General features: G+C 36.7%; 1 protein-coding gene across 2 annotated transcripts in view; it reads right to left on the reverse strand.

Annotated features, from left to right (window-relative positions):
- The window catches only part of CDH12 (cadherin 12), a 791,024-nt gene that overhangs the window by 161,190 nt on the left and 608,175 nt on the right, over positions 1-21,659 (reverse strand). The gene's annotated exons all lie outside the window — the stretch shown is intronic.

Consider the following 21,659-nt stretch of genomic DNA (forward strand, 5'->3'; position numbering starts at 1 on the left):
CCAGTTATCAAACAAAACTGTTACACATAAGCGATGTCAAAAGTGTTTGCTCTGGATTCACACAGAAAATACAGAGGACGAGAGAAGCCACTCTTCTACACCGCTCTCAAGAGCTGGAATGCTTTTCCAGAAAAGTGCCTTGAAAGAATCCCCTTACTATGGCTGGACATGGACAAAGTTACACTGAACTTGGTCTCGGGAGAATAGATGTGTATGAATTCCATGGGAACTAAAAAATGGGAAATAGTGCCCATACAGCTAAATAGCACAAAGTTACCAACACGCCATATGCAGTCTATGACCGGAATTCTCTTCTCAGGACAAGCCTTGCATCAAAATAATAGCTATGTTGCTCTTCAGGACTACCTTAAAATAAAAAAAAATGATGTCCTGATATGGAGAAAATGATGGAACTGCAGTCAGTGTAGAAAATGAAATAACACGCAAACCAGTAGGGTAAGACAATGATACTCATTTATACTGACAAATGTCAGGTACGCAGATTAAAAACAAATCAGTGCTAACTAACTACAGGGCTGAGACAGAACTATCACATCATGGTGACAATTACAACTGTGGTGATCCTTGTAGCAGCCAAACGCCAAGAGCAACACAAAACAAAACAGATAAAAAACCCAACCCTTAAAGGAATTGTTATACCACCATACTGCTCTGTTTATACCAGCGGAGACCATTTTAACAGAAAAAGAGTTGGAGAAATACACTGTGTTTTTAGCCACAGTATAATTAAGAGAGATGCTTTCTTTTTGTATTCAATAAAATGAAGCCTTAGCACAGCTGTCATCTGCATCTCTGCATCAAATTCAGTGGTGATAAAAACTGGTGAAAATGAGCACTCATACAATCCAAAAATCCAGTGACCCAGCCCACGCTAAAGACACTGTGCAGACTGCTCAGTCTACAGAGCGCATGCTGAAACGAAGGCAGCTACTCTAGAAGTTAGAATTAGTCAATAAATGGAAACACAACAGCTACGTTCATTTTTGGGTGGGCATTAGCAAGTACTGGGGCAACATGCACAGACTTTTGTGCTAACTTTTCCCCACTAGTTAAGCTACTGATGTTTCTTTTAACAGACAGAACAGCTTTCAGGAGGCTCCTAATGCTTAAACTGAGCCCTCAGATTTTCAGGAGGCCCAGGACATTTATTTGATGAACACACTTTCCCTTTCATGTTTCTTCTTCGTTATGGGTGGACAACCTGCAGTCTGCATGTTGTACTAATTTGAACTGAAGAGGATTGAAGGTGTTTTTTGACAACCAACACTTCTATAAACCATAGTTCTATTCTAGCAAATCTGTGGATTGAAGATTTAAGAATAAATTAATAATTCTGTTTCATTAAAGCTTACAACCTAGGAATGAAGTGCTAGTCTACACTATGGTTTGCTGTTTGTCAGGCACAAAAAATACTGCTTCTAGGATTTAAGATAGATAATGCATTTTACATTAAAAAAAAAAAACAATTTGTATCACTATGCAATTCACCACTTTCTTTGGGCCATATCATGCCATTGATTTTTAAGCAAAAGTCTCCACCAAATCAATAACGAGTTCTGCTTAAAAGTCAATTACGCAACATGGACTTCAGTAAAGAAGACATGGTGAAGTACCTATCATATATATTTTCTCATTTGCAAACACCGCCAAAGGTTATATTTTCCTTATGAATAATATTATGATGATCTATAACAATAAAGAGCATAGAAATTTCTATTTGTTAGCTACTTGCTGAAGTATCTAAATGGAAAGGATTTATAATAGGGAGGCTGGAAAACCTAACAAGTTTTGAGGAAGAAAAAGAAAGCAACTGGAAAAATAACTGCAGTTTCTATCCTAAATATGGAACAAGCTTTCCCATTCTGATTAGAAAGGCTATGTTTGGATCTTAATAAAAAAGAAGGGAATAAAAATGTGGTGAAAATATATCCAGTGAAGGTGACCTACCTTCACAAAGGATTAAAGCTTGCTATCTGATGGAGGGAAGGAATCCTATCTGCTCATGATCCTTTTAAAAAAGAAAAAATCCCAATTTGCACTCAATGCATTGTAATTTTTTGCCATCTAGAGTAAAATATTCCTAGGTACAATGCAGATTTCAAAGATCCCATTTGCAATATCTTTTGTATTCTTTGGATTTTATCCCAGCAAAGACCCACACTGCAGACCTACACTCACACAGGACCACACCACACTGCAGAACCACACTCAGTATCAGTATACGTATGTGGAATGTATTTCTGTTAACAACAACTTTATTTATTTAACAGTTCATGTTACTTTTTGTGCTTCCCTCTTCAACGCATTCAACAGCACATCACATTAGGTTCCGACTGCGTTCCTCCATAATTCAGTTCCAAGACTTCCAAACTCCTGTGCCTCTCTTAATCCACTATTGCAGGATGCGTACCTAGTTCTTAACAGCAAAATCACAGTAACTATACAACCTAGCAAAAAAGAACTCTAACTACCCTTTCGAATTGGCTAGGCACAGATGAGAGTTAGAAATAAACAACATAAAAAAGTGGTGGGATAGTCTGCCCTGCTTCGGAGACCTCAAAATCACGCAGCATTCAACTGAACTGCTATACCACAGCTCTTTGCTGAGGAAGCTCTGCACATTATGGTTCTCCCAGCAGATCTCCGCCTCTGGCCATGTCTGTCAGTCAGGGAGCTTTTAAAATGTTATACAGCACCAAAGGTAATGTGAAGACACTGAAGGACTTCAGTGAAAGGGGAACAATTCCCCTTTGGCTGGAAGGCTAGTAACCAAGTGCAAAATACCTAGCACTTTAACCCCTTCTCTAGGATCCCTGGTCTCTTGGATTTCCAAATTTATGTTGCAGAATGAGGAAAGGGTGATGCTAACACTGCTTCATACTTAAAGCTTCAAGATGCTGATGAACAGGAGGGTCAGAGAAAAAGGGGAGGCTAGCAGGTGTTGCTGTATGGGATTGCAACACAGATACCCTCATCTGCTGCAAAGGAGTTCATCGTGAAGATTTTCTTTTCCTTTTAATTTAAAGCTTGTCAGTGTAAAGGCCAGTTATTGAGAACATGCTTAGTTCCCATGCTAGCTTTCTGCTACATAAAACTTGAGCAGGAGGAGACTGAGACAGAGGGTCTCCTGCCTCCTCTCCTTCCCCAACAATTCACTGCCTGCTTTGGAGGAAGCCTAGTAGAAGTGGCCTGATACATTATATTTAATAACGCACTTGGAATTTGCATAGCAATTCAAAGGCTAAGACTGGTGTTTGCTTTGGTGTGTGTTTAAGGGTTTACATTTTCTTTTTAAGCTATGTGTTATGCTTCCAGCCAGGAAGCCAGACCCATTTGGGGATTTTTACATTGTCATATGTTCATTATACATTTAAATCGAGCAACCTTATATCCTTTTGCCTGGAAAACTGTTATGAGAGCTAGGAGATAAGGATTTAGAAATCCAGTCAGAACATGTAGCCATCAGGCAGGTACCATGTTCCCTAAAAATGTTTTAGGAATTATTTCCTCTGATGTTCAGAAAGGGATATTTAGCTAGTAAGAGTTGTGCACAGATATGCACCCTTAATGCATCACTTTCCCATACAATATGAAAGTACAGAAGGCCAGATTTTTTTTCGATCTTGCTTTCTTTCAAGATTAGTCATTTCTTCAGTCTACCTCATATGGATTTAAGCACCACTATTGGGGACTAAACCTATGGAAAAAACTACAGAGAGAAAGCCTTATACAAAATCCCCAAAATGAGTTTAGCCACATGGACTGTTTTATACACTAAGGTTTTACATGTTTTCCATTTATTCATTTCACCAGTTTGAAAAACGAGATCAATGTGACCCAGCAGCACGCATGTTAAAACATGATAATTAAGAAATGTTGGTTCTATTTACTCTGCCCCAAAGACTGCAGGTTTAATAGTTCATAAAATGCAAATGAGGAATTAAATATCATTATTAATATTATTTATTGAGAATAACAAAAATACGGCCTAAACAGTGCTCCTGCAAGAATTTCATCAGTGACCTGAATTATACTGCCAGTCCTCAAAACAACCTGAGCAAATCAGTGTTGCAGGAATAGCAAAACAGATGCATACCATTGCTACTGCAAGAGCTTTTATTTAGAGAGCCATGGCACAGCAGACATAGGTCACCTTACCAAGCTCAGCAAAGGTTAGTCCTTCTGCTGGAGAGGACAGCCATACATCCTCCCCGCTCACTAATACATCCCTAAGACCTGATTTAGAGAAGTCTTTGAAAGGCAATTCTGCATGAGGTGTCTCATTGGATCAGACATCAGATGAGCTACTGTCGCATGCAGACTAGCAAGAAACACTAAAGCTCCATGAAGCACTCAAAACTGTCTTCAGTCCAGCAAAGATGATAATTGCCCCTCTGTGAATGGAGGCAAATTGCTTACTGACAAAGCATCCATTATGCACTGATGGTGGGAACTTTTCTGCAGCCACCTTAATCATAAATCTGTCAGCATTGAGAATGCTTTTGCTTATGAGAAACAACAGCTAATGTAGAACAACCATCTTCCTACCCGTAAAGAGGTTTGAAAAAAATTTGGCGGTACTGTAAAATGGTTGATCCATGCCAGATGGAAAGCCAGCTAAGATCTATAAACGTGGATATGTTGTAATAGCTGACCATCTAACCTCACTTCTCTGCAATATCTTGAAATAAGAAAATACAGCAACAGAATAAAATGATGTCTATGCTGTTAGTATCTCTTAAAATTAACTCCAAAAGTATTTGATATAACCTGTGGTTAAAGGAATGGTAACAAGACTTGGAAAACCTTAGTTCATCTCTCACCTTGATACAGTTTCTTTCTCTGATGTTAGGCAAATCAGCTAGGCTGAGATTCTCAGAGGTATTTAGTTAAATAATTCCCATTTGATCAGCTTCTAGATTTTTGTGAATTTGATGATCTTCTATTTCACAACCTATCTGGACATCTTGGAAAAAAACATAATACTTCCTTTTTCTGCTTTTGTCCATCTTGTATTTTTTGGTGAGGGGTCCAGGTGGGAACTACTTAATAACATCAGAATGAGGGGGCAGGGGGAAGAATTGTAAGTGAATAGCTTAGAAACCTCAAACTATCAAGGAGAGTATTTCTCACTCTGTGCATCCTAGGAGTTGAAACGATTTCACAGAACGATTGAGCAGGTCCCACCTCATCAGCCATGAAATTTGTCTGGGAAGTGGAACATAGAGAATCTGTGCCAGCTGGCTCACCCAGTGGTGGAAAAGCCATTGTTTCTATCTGCTAGGCAAATGACCTTACTGCTGGACTCATGACAAGGTCTTACGTGGTTATTCTTCAATCGTTGCATGGGAAAAAAACTAGAATGGTTCTCCAGCTCCTCATGAGGCTGAACATCCTGAACCTCAGTCCCTCCTTCGGTGTTTTTTCATATGAAGTTGATCATCATCAATGGGAGGCATGGAGAACCAATACCCTATTGCCAACCCCAAATATTCTGTAGCTTCATGAAGAGAGCGCTCTCATAAAATATGAGAAATACGGGTACAAATAGAAAAAAGATGAATCTCAGTATTTCTGGGGGATTGGTGTCATCCGCTGTTGAGAACTGTCAGATCCGAACTAACGGACGACAGGCAGATGCCGGCCTTTCTCCTGCAGTAAGGTGAGTTTAGCTCTCTATTTTGTAATTCTATTACAAAATTCGCCAAATCCTAGTGTTTCAGGTCAAATGTTTTGGCTGGTATGAAGTTACTAATTATTCAACTTGGCAAGAATAATATGAATTTGGTTAAGGCTCTGATTTTTGGATTCGACTGTCAAAGACATCCCACCTCCACCAAAAAACAGCTATTTGCACAGCCATATTTTCTACACCGAGCTAGAAATCAATTCTGATGTCAATTATGCCTGTAGATATCTGGAGTGATAGTAATGTGAATCTGGAATACTCTATTGAATTTTTACTGACATAAAACCAAAGGGAAAGGAGAATGATGTTCCTGAACTCCAAGTATGACTGTCCTTGTAGCACGTTCATAGCAAGGCTGACACACAAAGTATGTCACAGCACAAAAAACGTGATATACTATACCTACTATACCAGTATCCAATAAACAGCATCCTCTTTATAGTACAGACTTTCTTTTGGTCTCATATTTATGAAGTGCCTAACACTGGAGAGGAGTCTAATTATGTTTGGGATTTCTGAGCACTACAATAATAAAAGTATTATAGCTGCACAGACATACCTTAGCAATTGGCTTTTGAGTATATAAGAAAGTGATTATCTAAGATGGCTTGGGCAACATAACAAAACCAAATGATACATACTTCCAAAAGTAAATTGCAGCTGTCTAACGTGGAGAGTTGAGTGAGAAAGTAAATGATGAACTATACAAAAACATTCTGTGTGAGGGCAAAACAAAAAACTGATCCTATCTACAACTAGTTATACATACTTACTGTATCAGCTTTGTCATCACTAGTGATACTTATAGCAGATCATTTATGACTTAAATATAAGCCACTGAACCATCATCCTCTGCATGGGAAATTATCATGTTTAACCCACAAATAGGCATGAGAACATCAGGGAGATAACTGTCAGAAAACAAGGCTGAAACTTTCATTATAAAAAAAAATTCAGTCAATGCAAGAGATTCCTTGGTTCATTGAACACTTGGTAATTAAAGTAAGTTCAAAGAAATTTTCATTACAGATTAAAAATGACTCCTTATTTCAGGGAATTTCCCTTTTTCTCTGTAAAAATATAATGTAATTCTGCATTTTAACCATCAGTTAAAATTAAGAAATAAAATGACTCAGAAAAACATGAAGTTTCCTTTACTATCTATCAGTGTCAATGCTAAAGCATGGACAATCAAGAAACTATCCTTCACCCTATTGTCCTTCAATGTCTTTTAGAATAAATATATGGGATGTGGGGAAGGGACAGAAAGGCTCACACATCAAGACCTTTCAACATATTAACAATATCTATAAGGTAAGAATTTACAAATCTCATACTGTGAGTCAAAGACATTTATAATTTTATATGTAATGTGGGAGACTGAAATGAATGTGAGCACATTTTAAAGTGCTCTGCAATAAGCCATTTTGCTATTCCTTAAGGTCTTCTTGTTTTTCCCAAATTGTCAAGAATTCTTGTAAATACTTGAGCTAGCAAACATACTTAAGTTCTTAATATGAAAAGACTGCTATTGATCAGACTGATTATAATAGATATAATACAATACATTACAGCTTCTTATGCTACAAAGACTACTTATATATACTAAAGTTAGATAAGGAACTCAAGGCTAGATAATTCAAAATAATGTATGTAGGTCGTATTGGTTTGTGTATTGTGTATATAATGATACAATTAATATAAATTTGGTGTATAAACTTAGACATTTAAAAATATTGGTCTCCCATCTCCAATTACTACAATCTGGATAAAATATATTTGAAGTTCTCTGTCTCCCTCACCCTAATATTAAGAAGCATTTAATCCTTGATGTTCTTTTCCATAATAGATTATGGAAATCCATAGCTCAATTTTTATTTTTAGCCAAAATCTTAAATTTTCAGTCTTCTGAAAGGTTAATAGATTTATTCTAACAGTACTGAATTATGCAATTTCATATGCACCCTCTTCAGGGAAAATGACAGTAGTTTTGCCCAATAAGTTTCAAGCCATTAATCTTGTGAATATGAACAGATAGTCCCAAAGACAGCACAGGACAGAGAGATAACCCATCAATTTTCTTAATTGTTTTAACATTCAGTTGAGGGTTCTCAATATTCTGATATCACCTACTTTACACTAGGCATACTGCAATGCTTAACAGCATGCTTAATAATAAACAACTCTTATGCTTAGTAATTTGTGTCTCTTCATAATTGGTTTTGACTCGGTCTTGCCTACCTATGTATGTTCTGTTATGCCCAGCAGTTTTAAGTGGTCTATGACCCTTTTTTGATGATTTTGATGATGAAGAAAACAAAATCCTTTATGGGTTTGAAAACATCAAAAATAGTAACTCTAGAGCTTATATTTTTATTCTTTAAAGCTGACAGTTGCCTTTGTTTTGCCCACCATTACTGCATGGGAGTGTAAGAGCAGACACTTGCTAAACAGGTCATCACAATGACTGAAACAGGCTGTGTTTATATTGACAACAGCAATTCTGACCGGAGAGCACAGACATCTATAAATTACTTCAGCCAACATAATCCTCAGTTGGCTTTTGTTGTTCAAAACCAGATGTGTTTCCTGACAACTCACCAAATATCAGCGCTGCAAATAGCTCATTTCTCCTCGCGAAACCTTTCACTCAGGTAAAACCTTTCGCTCTCCAGTTAAAGTGGAAGTGTTCCCACCCAAGTCAGCAATTAAACGCCAAGATGGTAAAAGCATTTCAGAAATGGTAAAAGGAAGGCATTTTGCACAAAGTCTCTCCTGTGCGCCGTCTGTATATTTCCCAAACTCAAGACTAACGAATTGAGTAATTTTATAACAGATGCCTGCTATGAATTCCAGCACTTATGGCCCAATGCAGACAGCAGACGAGTTGGTGCAGGAGGAAATAAAAGACTCATTTTGGTGGCACTTACTACGGCAGCCTCATTCTGTGTCTTGTCCAGAGAAACAAACACAATTCATACTTATAAAAATAACTTTCCTTTCAGCTCATTTCCTGCCCTTTGAATTTTAAAATAAAAGGACAAGAAAAGAATATATTAGAAGAGAGACATAACCTCCAATAATTTTCTATTACTGGGTGTGAGGATTATACAAATGGGAAAATATCTTTATGCTGTCTATAGCTGTCTGATTTTTTTTTTCCCCAATCTTGTAGATGAGTGGGCTTCTATTAGCTGGTGTGAATATATTTTCATAATTTCAGTCGTGCAAGTATCTGTTTTAGTTTCATAAATTAAAGGCAAGTCTTCTTCTGTCTCTGCTCTGTTGTTCATGCATACATGCCCTGTCTCCCAGCATTACAAAAAATATAAGAAATATGCAATCTAAAATACAAAATGCAAAATGTCATGAATATTTGAAAGCTTATTTACAACATCAGTATACTTTTCTTTGGATGACAAAAATGTCCATAAGAAATCATAATTCATTTTCAGTTAGCATTTCAGTTAGCAGTGATGTAACTTAAAGTAGAAATCACATCATCATACTATGCTTTTCCCCAACAGCATGCTTTGAATGATTTTAAGGTTCAGATAAAATAACATTAATTAAAATAAAATACATATTTTTCAGAAAATATTACGCCCAATATCGTCAATCTTCATAAAAGGCAGTGGGTTTCTTTATTTTTCTTTTGTGTCTACAATTAAAACAAACTTTCCCCCTTTACCTTAGTCTTAGCTCCACATCACAATAAAATCATACTTGTATATTGGCTACGTGGTTTATGATTTATATAACTTAGTTCAAGACATGTAATGAGCAGTCATGTTTGTTTATTGCATATATTTATTTTATTTTTATAATAAGCATAAATTTGTCTAGTTATTGCAGTTTGCAAAACTGTGGTTTAAATAGGAAATCAATAACGCATTTTTAAGGTTAAGCTCAGTGAAACAAAGCACTGAAATAGTCCCTGATGAGATTGCACCTCAGCTAAACTCGTAAAGAACAGCATTATGGAGAGAGGATAATGTCATACCTGCAGTATTATAGATTGCAGCCAATCAATCAGATATACTGTAATCGCTCAGGGCATAGTCCTTCTATTGTGCTAAAAAAATGCCTTCAGTCCTCAAGGTAGAAAGATTGACACATTGAGTCTGGAGCGACCTAAATCAAATACTTCCCTGAAATGAGTGAATTAACCTTACTAGAGGATATGGCCAAAACAAGCACACACACAGGTCCTGCAGGCAGAAATGGAGTCCTGGGTCTCAGAATAAACCAGACGGAGGGCTAATGCTCTCCGCTGGAAAAGGACAGCGGGAGCTAGGGCTTCGGTGGATGTAGGCACGTCTTTCTGCCCCCCTAGCTTTGGAGGTATGGCCAGGCATGATCTTGCATGTGGATCCCCTGTCCGTCAACAGCAGGCAGGTCCCTGCTCTCCAGCAGTTCTGTGCGGGACTCCAGGAGCCCCGGGCCCCAACCCCAGCCCTTAGCACCACCTTGGGAGGACAGCTCTTGTGGTTCAGGCCAGTGGGCCAGCCAAAATGACACACTCATTTGTTAAAGCCCAGATCTCTTGGAGTGATTTCCTTTTCCTTACTAGGAAAGGAGTCTCTGAAAATCCCAGGGAATTTTCGAGCAGGTTAGAGTTCACTTTTCCATTCATTCTTTCTTTATAAATACATTAACCTCTATTTATCATTGCTATTAATTGTATTTTTAACATGGAAGCCCCAAACAGTGTATACTCTATGCTTCTAAAAAAAATGGTGTGATTTTTCAGAGCAACTATAGACTTCAAGTGCCTAATGAAACCCCTACAATTCTTTGAGAGACAAAATGTGCTCTGTACACATAAGTTATAAATTATAATAAAAATGGAGATACTTTAATAGACACTAAATGTACCAAATATATGTTACTTGGAAGATAACATTTTAATCTAGTTAAGAGCAAAATTAGCTCACCTACGGTATCTAACATGTTTATATGAAAAATAATTATCTGCTCTAAATTTTAATGTTTTAGGGCCATACTTTATCATAAACATAAAAATCAAAAGTTGGTTAGTGACACAGACACTATCTGGAAAATCTTAAAACTTTAAAAAGTCCAGTTTGTATAGAGAGATTCATAAAACACATCTGTAAATTAATTCATTTATAACTCAAAAATTCTTAAACAAATTACTCAGCTTTCTACCTTTCTGTAACAGAGATGGTAAAAATCTTTCTCACCATTTTATGACAGATTATTCAGAAATATCAGGTGAATAATTAATTCAGCAGAAAATCAAGTATTTGCTTTCCTAGGTGCGAGGAAGGTGTTAAAGGCAATCAATAATAAAACAGTAAAAGCTTATCGCTTAGAGAAATTCCAACTAAACTGCTTTTATTACTTGGCTTCACTTTAGCTAAAATTCCCTCTGATGTTAGAGCTTTTAAAATTTGTGGGAGGGTTTTATCCCTAGGAAGAGTCTTATTTTCCATTTTAAAAAAGAACTAAAACAAGTCTCTGTTTTTAACCCCTTTTGATGCACGTGCACATTTCTGTACAGTTTGTGGCATTACAGAGCATTAGAAACCAAACCTTGCAACTTAGAAATTGAATAAAGTTTTACTTTTGAGACTACGTCAACAGCTACTGGCTTTACTACTCCTTTGGCCGTGCAGGCAAAACACAATATGACAAGCTCGTGTGACCAACAAGAATTTTTCATTGATTCACCACTTGCCAACCCATGTACCTCAGCACCTGCTAAACTATCCGATGCTTTTCTACTTATTCACCTGCTAGCTCTACTCAGAAGCAAGGACAGAAAGAAACTTCTGGTCAAGCTCAAAGCAAGAGAGAGACTAGAGAAGAGCCAGAAAAACAAGGCTCTCGGCTGCCACGTGCAAAACAAAATCGCTGTCGAGCAGTTCAAAACCTGAACTGTCCCTAAGGTCTCCCACTGGAGAGCCCTAACCATCTCTTGACAATACAGGGGCAGGTGGCTGTCCCTTTCTTTTCCCCTCTGCTTTGCCAAACATTTGGAAAGTCCTACTCTTCATTTCAAATGAAAAAAGGTCTGAAATCTCGCACGCTTACACGTGTGTATGCATCATGATGTTTCTGCCAAATGATGGAAATCTGAGAAAGAAGCCTATTTCCTCCAGGGGAAAGAAAAACAAACAACCAAAAATATTCCAAGATTCAAGTTTTCCATTAGCACTGGATAAGTAATTCATGCTCTAGGACACCTATCCCCAAAATACAGAGAGTATTATACCTCCTTAAGGCATGTCTGCTCAGGAAGAAAGGCTCTGTTCTGCTTGGTATCCAAGTATCACTAAGAAAAATTAAATATTTAACTAGTTAGTATCAGGGGCAATACTGGGCAGCCTGACTGGACATTAACTTCTGTGAGCAGTAGACAACCAGAGCAGAGAGAATCATTCTGATTATTTCTTAATAAAGTGGCTGAAATGGCTCTCAGTCAATCAATGAAAATGACTTACCTACTAGACCATTGTTCAAAAACAATGTGAATAGTAATTATGCAAATAAGAGCCTTTGGTCATATTACGAAGACTTTCATATTTTACTGTTACTGAAAAATAACCATACCACAATTACGCATGTGAATCCTCAGACAAGGTGCAGGAAATTGCTAATTGCACTATAAGTACACAGCTGAGCATCAGTAACCAAGCAGCATCCCAGTTGTCTAACTGGTTAAAGCTACTTAAATTAAGAACAAAATACAGTGCAATAGAGTCCCAACTTGCCAACACGCTGATCAATTCATTCATTTGCCATTCACTTATTAACCCCATTCTCTACCTCCCTCTCTTATTTGGCATAGCAAACTTCATAACTCATATTCTGAGGAGGGCAAAGCAAAGATAAGGGATATCAAACTGTGTTGTTGTTTATTTATTACATTGCAACAGCTAATGCTAAACACTAAGTTTATAGTTAGATACATGAATTAAACACCAGCCTGTTTTTCAAAGATACTTTCAGTCAGAGGTTGTGAATGCAGAAGACTTTGGAGTGGGCCAAGTTTTTATATGCTTGTTAGTACAGGACACATGTATCCTTTCATGATCAAGTCATACAGAAGGCTGGACTGTATGCCACGTTAAAACTTATGGTTGTTTACTTGTATGAGTACTAGAACAATTTAGACTATCGTCAGTGATGTTTTTAGTTCTGTTCAGATGCTTGCTGTCTGAAGGGTCTTCGAAGCAAAGAAACCAGACAGTGACCAATCTGATTTTGAAGAATAATTTAGTCTTCTCAAGTATCCCCAACAAAGCTAAAACTTTTTTTTAATTGACTTTCAAAGTTGATGTCCCTTTCAGCCTAAAGGAGGTAGCAAAGTTTCACCTCCCAGATGGCCCTTTTGTTCTGCAAAGATTAAGCATTCCATCTCCCAAAGAAAAAAAAAAATGTTTATTTTTCTCAGAGCAAAGCCAAAGCCAAACATTACAGATTCTCCTACCCAGCTCTTATTATTTTTATACTCCTAGGAAATCAAGAAAAAACCCGCAGGTCTCAAATTTCCTTCAACTTATATCAAAAAACAAATCATTCTCAGTCACTCATATGATACAATCTCCCCATTAAGTGGGAAAAAGCTTTCATCACAACTACCTTTGCTTTGGTCTTTAGGCCAGAAAACTCAAGACAGTAGATTTTTGTGTTTGTACATGTGTGTGTGCATGTGTAGTTTGTGTGTATATATCTATATGCCTCATGAGAAAAAGGAAAGTGTACTCCTCCACAGCATATCTAAGAGTGGCACTTTGGCAGAATAGAGAAAAACACCATAAATACTGACTGCTGACTCTATGGTAAATGAATTTTGCCTTCCCCTTCCAGATTTATATTAAGATTAAGCATTCTTGAAGAACAACACTATTGATACAGCTTCCTCAGGTTTGCGTTCAGGTGCAAGCGTCCCCACCCATACTAGCCACACTCCAAAAAAGACTCTCAGCAGTCAAGTTGCTGTTCTCCAGTGGGTGGAAAAAGCAACTGAGCACTTCACATATCTTCCATGTTTCATTGTCTAGATGTGTAAAGAAGATCATGAAGTGTATTCTTCCATCAACCCCCCCCCCCAAATATAATGAATTATTCCCCAAAGGATAACCCCCCAATACAAAATGCACACATTTTCTGCTCTTTTGACTTCATGCCTATTACATTTCTTTTGAAATGTAAAGTACTCGTAATAGCAATTTCATGTGCCATGTTTCATTTTTAAATTTCCTCCTCTCAAAACTGGAAGTATAGATTTAATTTACACACGAAAAAGAAACGAAAGGAATTCTAAGTTGGCCTACAAGCTGCCTAAGGCTACAGAGCATGGGGTAGGATGAAAATTTAAGTTTGAATGGGCACATTTCAAGCAACTCGCAATTGATGGCTAATTCACCTTTTGCTGTCCTCCAAAGGAACACATGAAGAGAGAACATAGTCTCTGCTTATCAAATTCTAACCACTGTGTTCAAAAGTCCAGCCCAACTAAGAAGACCGGACATCTTTAAAGCTCTGAAAAGCTGAACTAGATGCTTACTCAGGTTTAAAGGAGATGAGAGTTTAAGAAAGAAACCTGGCAGAAGTAGAAAAGGAGTAGCAATTTTAAATGGCCAACCTTTTCTTTTCACACCATCTTCTGTGATGCTTTACCCTTTTCTTCTTATATTCTTTTTAGCAAGTTTACTGTATTATGGCAACAAGAAATAAAATTTCCTACCACTTTTTAAGTCAAGTTTGTTCTATGTCCTTTACTGCACAGGAGTGACATGAAATCTCACTTGTAACACCCAAGTGGTGATGGAGCATTCAGTGGTGAGGCCATAGAGAACGTTATTTTTCAGCCGTACAGAACTGTTGGATAATTTCTGCTGCTGCGTGCCAGGAAATACACGTCTCCTGCTTCTGCAAACTGGAGCTGGCCAGAGACCCCAAGAGCTTCACAAGCTGACTTCCCTCCTAGAGTCAGAAACTTTCTGTCCATAAAAGATCTCAACACTGAAAATGTCCCGTCCGCAGCCATGACGGTGTCAGTCTGGATTTCAGAAGACATTCTCCCATGAAAATTTTAGCATTGAAATTAGTTTTGATTTTCAGTCACAGTAGAGAAGCCAAAGACTGGCTGTCCTGAGGTAGACTCTCCATGAACCCAGTCAGTAGAACTCCACTTAAATATAAAACTGAATCAGTAGCAAGATGATCTCAACAACAAAGGGAAAAATACCTCCCCCAAAAGACTGCATCTTATTGATAACGTAGGGTAGACAGGCCATGCTCATACTGTGGTATTCTGGGACTCACTGGAAGAATTAATCTGACAGGTCTTCACAGTAAAATCCCCAAATATAACTTAATATTTCTTAGAGATACCTGCTTCAGTACTACTTTGCATAATACAGTTCGTCATTTGTGTAGTCAAATTCTCTAATTGGTGAAAATTTTCTAGGGAATTTAATTTTTTACTACATTTTTCAAAAAGTATTCTTTACACTAGTATAAATGGGTGGCACACTATATGCAATCTCAGATATAAGTTTTAATTAAGTCTTAGTCCATTCTCTGACTTTTGATTTACAAAGATGCACAGTATGCAATGTCTGAAATAATAAACTGACATTACTATTAGTGAAAGTGGATCAATGTGAGTAATACGCTATCCTGACTGAAATTTTATTAAGGTTGTGACCTCATGCTCATTACATTTAGTTTCTGAGGTATTGATGATTTATAAAGAGTTAAAGTACATTACTGCTTTAAACGAACCTTTCTAGTTATCAGTCATAATTTCAAGACTAATAGATTCAGTCCTTTAGTGGGGCGGATGTCCAGTGTTTGATGAGTGATTATTCTTAATCAGAGTTTATTCACTTGTTACCAGTTAGAACATCAAAAGGAGAATCAGAAAGTTGAAAATGCAATATATATATGTTTGACGTATGCTACAAAGACCTTGTAATCTACCAAACTGGAGCTGATGATTTTGTATTTTGCTATAGGTCAGGGCATATCTGTGTGCATGTGAAAAGAAAATGGCTCAGAAATAATTCAGCTGGCATATTTTCACCTTGTTTTGAGTGGCACATCATTAAAATAGAATTGAAGTTAGTGGTCTTGGTGGGATGGACAGTAATGAAAAGAACTTAGAGATATCTCAAGCAGTATGATCAAACAAGATGTACAAAAAGTATATGTATAAGTCAGCCTGGGAAAACATGAACAGCTCCCTCTAGTTGGAAATCCCTCAAACTACTTACTACCTTTCTTAGACTAAATATTGTAATACTTTGGCAATCTGTCATTACATACTGTTTAAGACCGTTATATTCCCCCATGCAACAGCCTTCCCCTTCAGGACACATACTTCCCATCTCCTTCATATACATTAGACTTTTCAACTAAATTAAAAGATTTGATTATCTTTAAAATTTATTTTCATTCTGAAAACTCCAGTTGCACTTCTTTATGTCCCAGAAGAACTCCAGTGATTGAAAAACTCATGGCTATAAACAAAATAAAATTCATCAGATGTTTCACTGGTAATGATTCCTTCTCTGTTTTCCTGGAAACCATCAGTTTTTTTCCAAATACCTTATATTACGTAAAGTTTTGATGTTACTCTAACTATACAGAGTTCTCCCCAGAAAAATCTATGCAACAACCAGAGACATAATGATCATTTATTTTTTTAAGGATGCTTAAAAAATTCAAACTTCATGGGCTATATTTGAAACTGCATTGACTGCATTCTCTTGAAAGTCTAATTAAAGAGAAAAGGTTCTTTCCTTTAAATTTACAGAAAGTATACAAAAAGAAAGGAGGCATATACTAGCAAAAATCATGCATTACATTTTATGTAAGATATATTCTATTAGGAGTATGTGAACTAGGAAACATCATAAGGTGGAAAGCTCTCTCTTTTTGACTTTTTAGATCAGATCTGATCTGTCTTTCAACTGTACATTGACAACTAAATATGATTGACAATTTATGTCAAAAATTTCACATCAGAATTTTTTGAGGGGTAAAACTAAATTAAACCACATAAGGTCAGTGAAAACTCATTTCAGAAACAAAATGGGGAATTATTTTAAAATATGCTGATCCATTTTACATTTTTTCAAATAAAAGATTTTTATTCTCAAACATAAAATGCCTTTTAAAACCAATCAATTTTGAAATGAAAATGTTCAACACTGAAAAAGATATTTCTATTACATTAAAATGATTTTGACTTTCTCATCCCATATTTTGAAATTTCAGCTTTTCTTTGTAAATTGTACTTTTTTCCAAAAACAGATTGCTCCCACTAAATATCTTAGAAGTATCAGCTTTTTAGAACAACTCTGAGTTCAAATCAAGAAACTGTGTAAAACCAGGTGTTCTGACAAAGGGATTTTTAAACAGAAAAGAGGAAAAAAAGCTTTCTCTTCACATAATAAAGTATTCTCAGGAAAGATCTCATGTTAAAACAATATAATGCAGTGCCACACAACAATTATTTTCCATTCTCTCTTAATAGCAAAAATTCTGCAAACTTTTATGAACAAAAACTCTAGCAAAACCGTCACTAACATAACACATCATGACGTTTTGTAAAGAAAATAAAACAAAAACCACCAGAGAGACCATCAGCCGCAAACAAGGTATATCTTCACTGGATACAAAAAATAGGGAAAAATATTTAATGGAATTTAATCTTTATTGAATTTGATATTTTTGAATAACATTAGAAATTTTTTATTCATACTTATTTTTTCTATTATCAGAATTAGGAATATCTTTATAAATTTCATTATTTATCCACTAAGATAATGGGTGATTCAATTAACTAAAAAAATGTAGAGCTGAAAAGGGTCAGATTCCAATGTCAGCTTTGTAATGCTAGTAATATCGGTCATGTTATTCTGCACTTAATATAGCTATACTGGAGATCAGAATCTGGCTCTATACTTTTATTCCATATTTTAATTATATTCTGTAGTCATTCACAAAACTTTTGAAGCTAAAATAATACCTCCACATTCCCATAGCTGCTAACCAGCAACTTTGAAGAATAATGAATAAAGTGCCTACTTTATATCAGAAGTATTTAGTTCAAATCCTTGTGGAGCTGTACAAAATTACTTTGACTTTCTGTGATGATAAATGAATTCAGAATCTGGCCCCAAATGTTTATTTACCAGCTATCACATTTATATTCAACTAGATCCTTGTGAAGAAAACTTTTAACATTTTTGAAAGAAAAAGGGAAGAAAAAAGATTTTGTATTTAAATCACCAACTCAAATGGCAGAGATGATTTTTAAAAATATGCCTATCCATATAATTTTGCAATTGTTCCTTACACTGGGGTAACACAGTCAAGTTTTAAACATCTTTAACTGAGTTAGCAGTTTGCCTGACACTTCCATCAAGGGACAGTGCGCAAATTTCCAGATGTCCTTATAGCCCTTAACTTTCCTTGTTATTCAATTAAAAGTTATCTATTTCTAGGTATAGTATTTATTGATAGGGATCTGGTTGCTTTAGATTCAGAGATTTTACATTGGGATGGATCAAGAGACTGCTGCAGAAGAGCGTACGTGGACATAACATAGAGACAATTCTGATCCGAATCTTTATTTTTTTGTTCCTGACAGATTTACATGATCGAAAACACTTTTTTAAAACTAAAAATAAATAAATCACAAGACCAATAATGCCCTTATGGAGCAGCTTCAGCACTTCATGTGCATTACAGATTCCTCAGCGAGCCTGCCCGGGGCCTCACTTGGCCTCCACGAACTGCAGCCTGGCAGGATACTTGCACACCACCTTAATTCTCTAGAGAAAGCCAGGCTTTTTGAGCACCGACTCAGATGAAGAGCATCATCACTTACCTTGCTGTTGCTCACGCTCCTCTCATTCAGATTGTAGCAGCAGAGCAGATTAATGCCGTGGAGCAGAAACTGCTTAGATAGCAGTTCAGCCAGCTTCAGCCTCTCCTCTCCTATAGTCTCCAAAGTTAATGCTGTGACTTGACAGTATTGTATCCAGACTAATGTAACATCACCTATGCAAACATGCATGTTGAGAATTACCGTACCTCTTCACATCTTAAAGTACTCACACATAAACATTTTACCAATTTAAGATAAAATAATTACTGCTTTGTAAAACTGTTGGCAATCTAAATCATCTGAGTCAGTCAGAAAAGCATTAAGAAGTGATCTTTTTGCAATGTGTCATCCATGCTTTATCTCACTCTGAGAGCATCTTTTGACATCTGTATGCCTACTGGGATTTGGAAATCTTCTGTAAGATCATTTTACTACAAAAAAGACTCACTTGGATACAAACAGCCTGCCACTGAGCTGACAGCAGACTTTTCATCAGTCATAATTCTTTCTACCTCTATTTCCAACTTTCCTAGAAGTGAAAATTCAACTATTTAATGTGTTGAGTAAGACAAAGCTCTACGTGAATATTTGAAGCCCAAGTCTTAGCCAGCTGGCTGTTTTCCTGATGAGGAGGAGGCGCCTGTAATTACCACATGCCGCTCCGGAGAACTGGTTTGCCCAGGCTGCCCTTGTGCCTCTTCCCATGGACTGCAGCCTGTCAGGACCCTTCCCCATCACCTTTAACCCATCACCTTTAACTCCTTAACCATGAACGGAGGCCAGGCTCCTGGAGCACTGCCTTGGACCAAGGAAAGATTAAAAATGGTCACAGAGCTCCACACATGGCATTAGCTGTTAGCTTGATGCAAACATGACTAATGGATAATGCAATTAGTTTGGCTGAGCAGAAATCACTCAGAAGAGCCTAACGCTTCTCTTCCATCATTAAATATTTTGCGGAAGAGGAAGAAGCGGGGGGAATGGCTTGCATGTAACTTTCAGAGCCTCGGTAGGGTACGACATTGCTTCCAACAGAATCCTCCCAAAGGAGGCGGCTACGCCTTTGATCTGTGCCCAGGCACTTTGGAGGCTGGAGTGAAACAGGAATCAAACATTACTGGGCATGGGACATATTAGAAACATAGAAAGGGATACGGAAAATGTTTGTGATCCTCAATCACTTCTGTAAAGCCCCGTCATCTTCAATAACCATATTTAAATAAAATACGGAGTACTTTTATCGTTATCAAAATTTTTCTGAGATCTGTGCATTTATTTTGTTACCAAATTTGTAGCCACTTAAAAGTCAATCACGTGGGTCGTTTAGTTTTCTTTTGTTTGTTCTATCACACCACTTGACTTGATAAACAGCAGCAGACCTGGCACTTCACTGTTAATTGGGAATAAAACAAACTAAGGTTCGGATCTAGCAAACTTGTCTCTGGGAATCCACAAACAATCTTCCTTCTAAGCGATTGGTGACCAGACCTTAAAAGGACAAGACAAAAGATTCTGGATTTCAGGTACACAGATAGAAATCTCAACAAACTCCAAAGACAAGCAGGAATTTTATCAATGTAACTCATACAAAAATCTGCCTAGGACTATTAAAGAAACTAAAAGCATACAGATACCATTAAAGCAGCTAGAAAACATACAGATGAAAAGTGCAGCATTCACATAGCCTGCAAAATAAAAAAAGGGAGGGGGGCGGGCTATAATCACAGGCACTAGGACATAGAGTATTTTTTTTAATCCAGAATGGCTGCCAAACATGCTAGGTTTTGAGCAGGGACACTCTGGGTAAACTGCCTAAGTTCCCTTGGACATTATGGGCTGTTCTTCCTGCTGGTGCTTTTGTTTGTGCCCGTTTCTCTACTCAGAGGCAGGTGATCACTCATGCCACTAACTCCCTTCTCAGCTCAGAACCTGAAACGCTGGCAAAAGCCTTTTCCAAGCATTAGAAACAACTAGTGTAAAGACAAGTAAAAATGGGAGGAGAGAAAAAAAGTAAAAATATTCTTCATTTTTAAAAGCTGCAAATCATGAAGTATTGAAAAATTCAATCCTTGACCTTCACGCTACAGTCTTTTGCACCCATTAAAAATAATAACATACCCATTACAAATAATAAAGGAGAACTCCTTGGCTATCTTTTCAGTTGAGCAAACAAAAATGGATAAGGCTTCATTCAATTTTCCATTGATAGAACATGTAGGTAGGTTTTTTTCATGTTCCACATACCTAACTTTTTAAACTTTCTTTTCTAGGTGGTATAATGTCCTTTCATAGATTGTTATCTCATCAATACACCGTTCATTACAAAATAGGTTCGTTATATTTACTGTTTACATTTTTGGAAGAGCTTGCATTATAAAGAAAAAAGAGTTTGTGTCCACTGCTTCTAGCACACTTACTATGTACCTTCTAAAAATACTGACACCGTAGCTTTACAGCTACAATGGTAATAGACACCTTATTGCTGTTATCATCAGGGAACTTCTCAGGAATAAAAATTCTGACATGTCATGATAACTGTAATGCATGAAAAACAGCAAAATTACAAGAAAAATTGTTTTTCAACTATTTCTGTCCTATTTGGGAAGAAAAAACACATTTGTGTAACCAATAACTAATACAGAGAAAGCACAAAGGAAAGAGATTTATAATATAATAGTACGATTATTTACAGAGTAGTTTGATGGCAGTTAACATGAAGCACGTTGAACTTTTTAAAGAAAAAGAAATATATATTGACTATATAAATAGTTGCTTTTGCAATTGGGTTACGATCCTTCCAAAGACCGAAAAAAGAATTATTAATCCATTTAAATAATAGCATTGTTCATCTAAATATCCATATTTACCATATTAATAAATGCTTCAGAGAGCAGTGCATACCACTTTATAAGAATTCATGAATAAAACATCTTGACAGACCCTCAAAGAATATGAATAACAACAGCTACATTTTACAAAGAGAGAAATTAAGGTGGGGAGAAGTGAAAAAAAACCACCAACACCAACAAGAGAATTTTAACTAAATCCAGCCCTACATCTTCAACATTTACA

Source organism: Dromaius novaehollandiae, chromosome 2 (genome assembly GCF_036370855.1).
Source record: "Dromaius novaehollandiae isolate bDroNov1 chromosome 2, bDroNov1.hap1, whole genome shotgun sequence".
NCBI lineage: Eukaryota > Metazoa > Chordata > Aves > Casuariiformes > Dromaiidae > Dromaius > Dromaius novaehollandiae.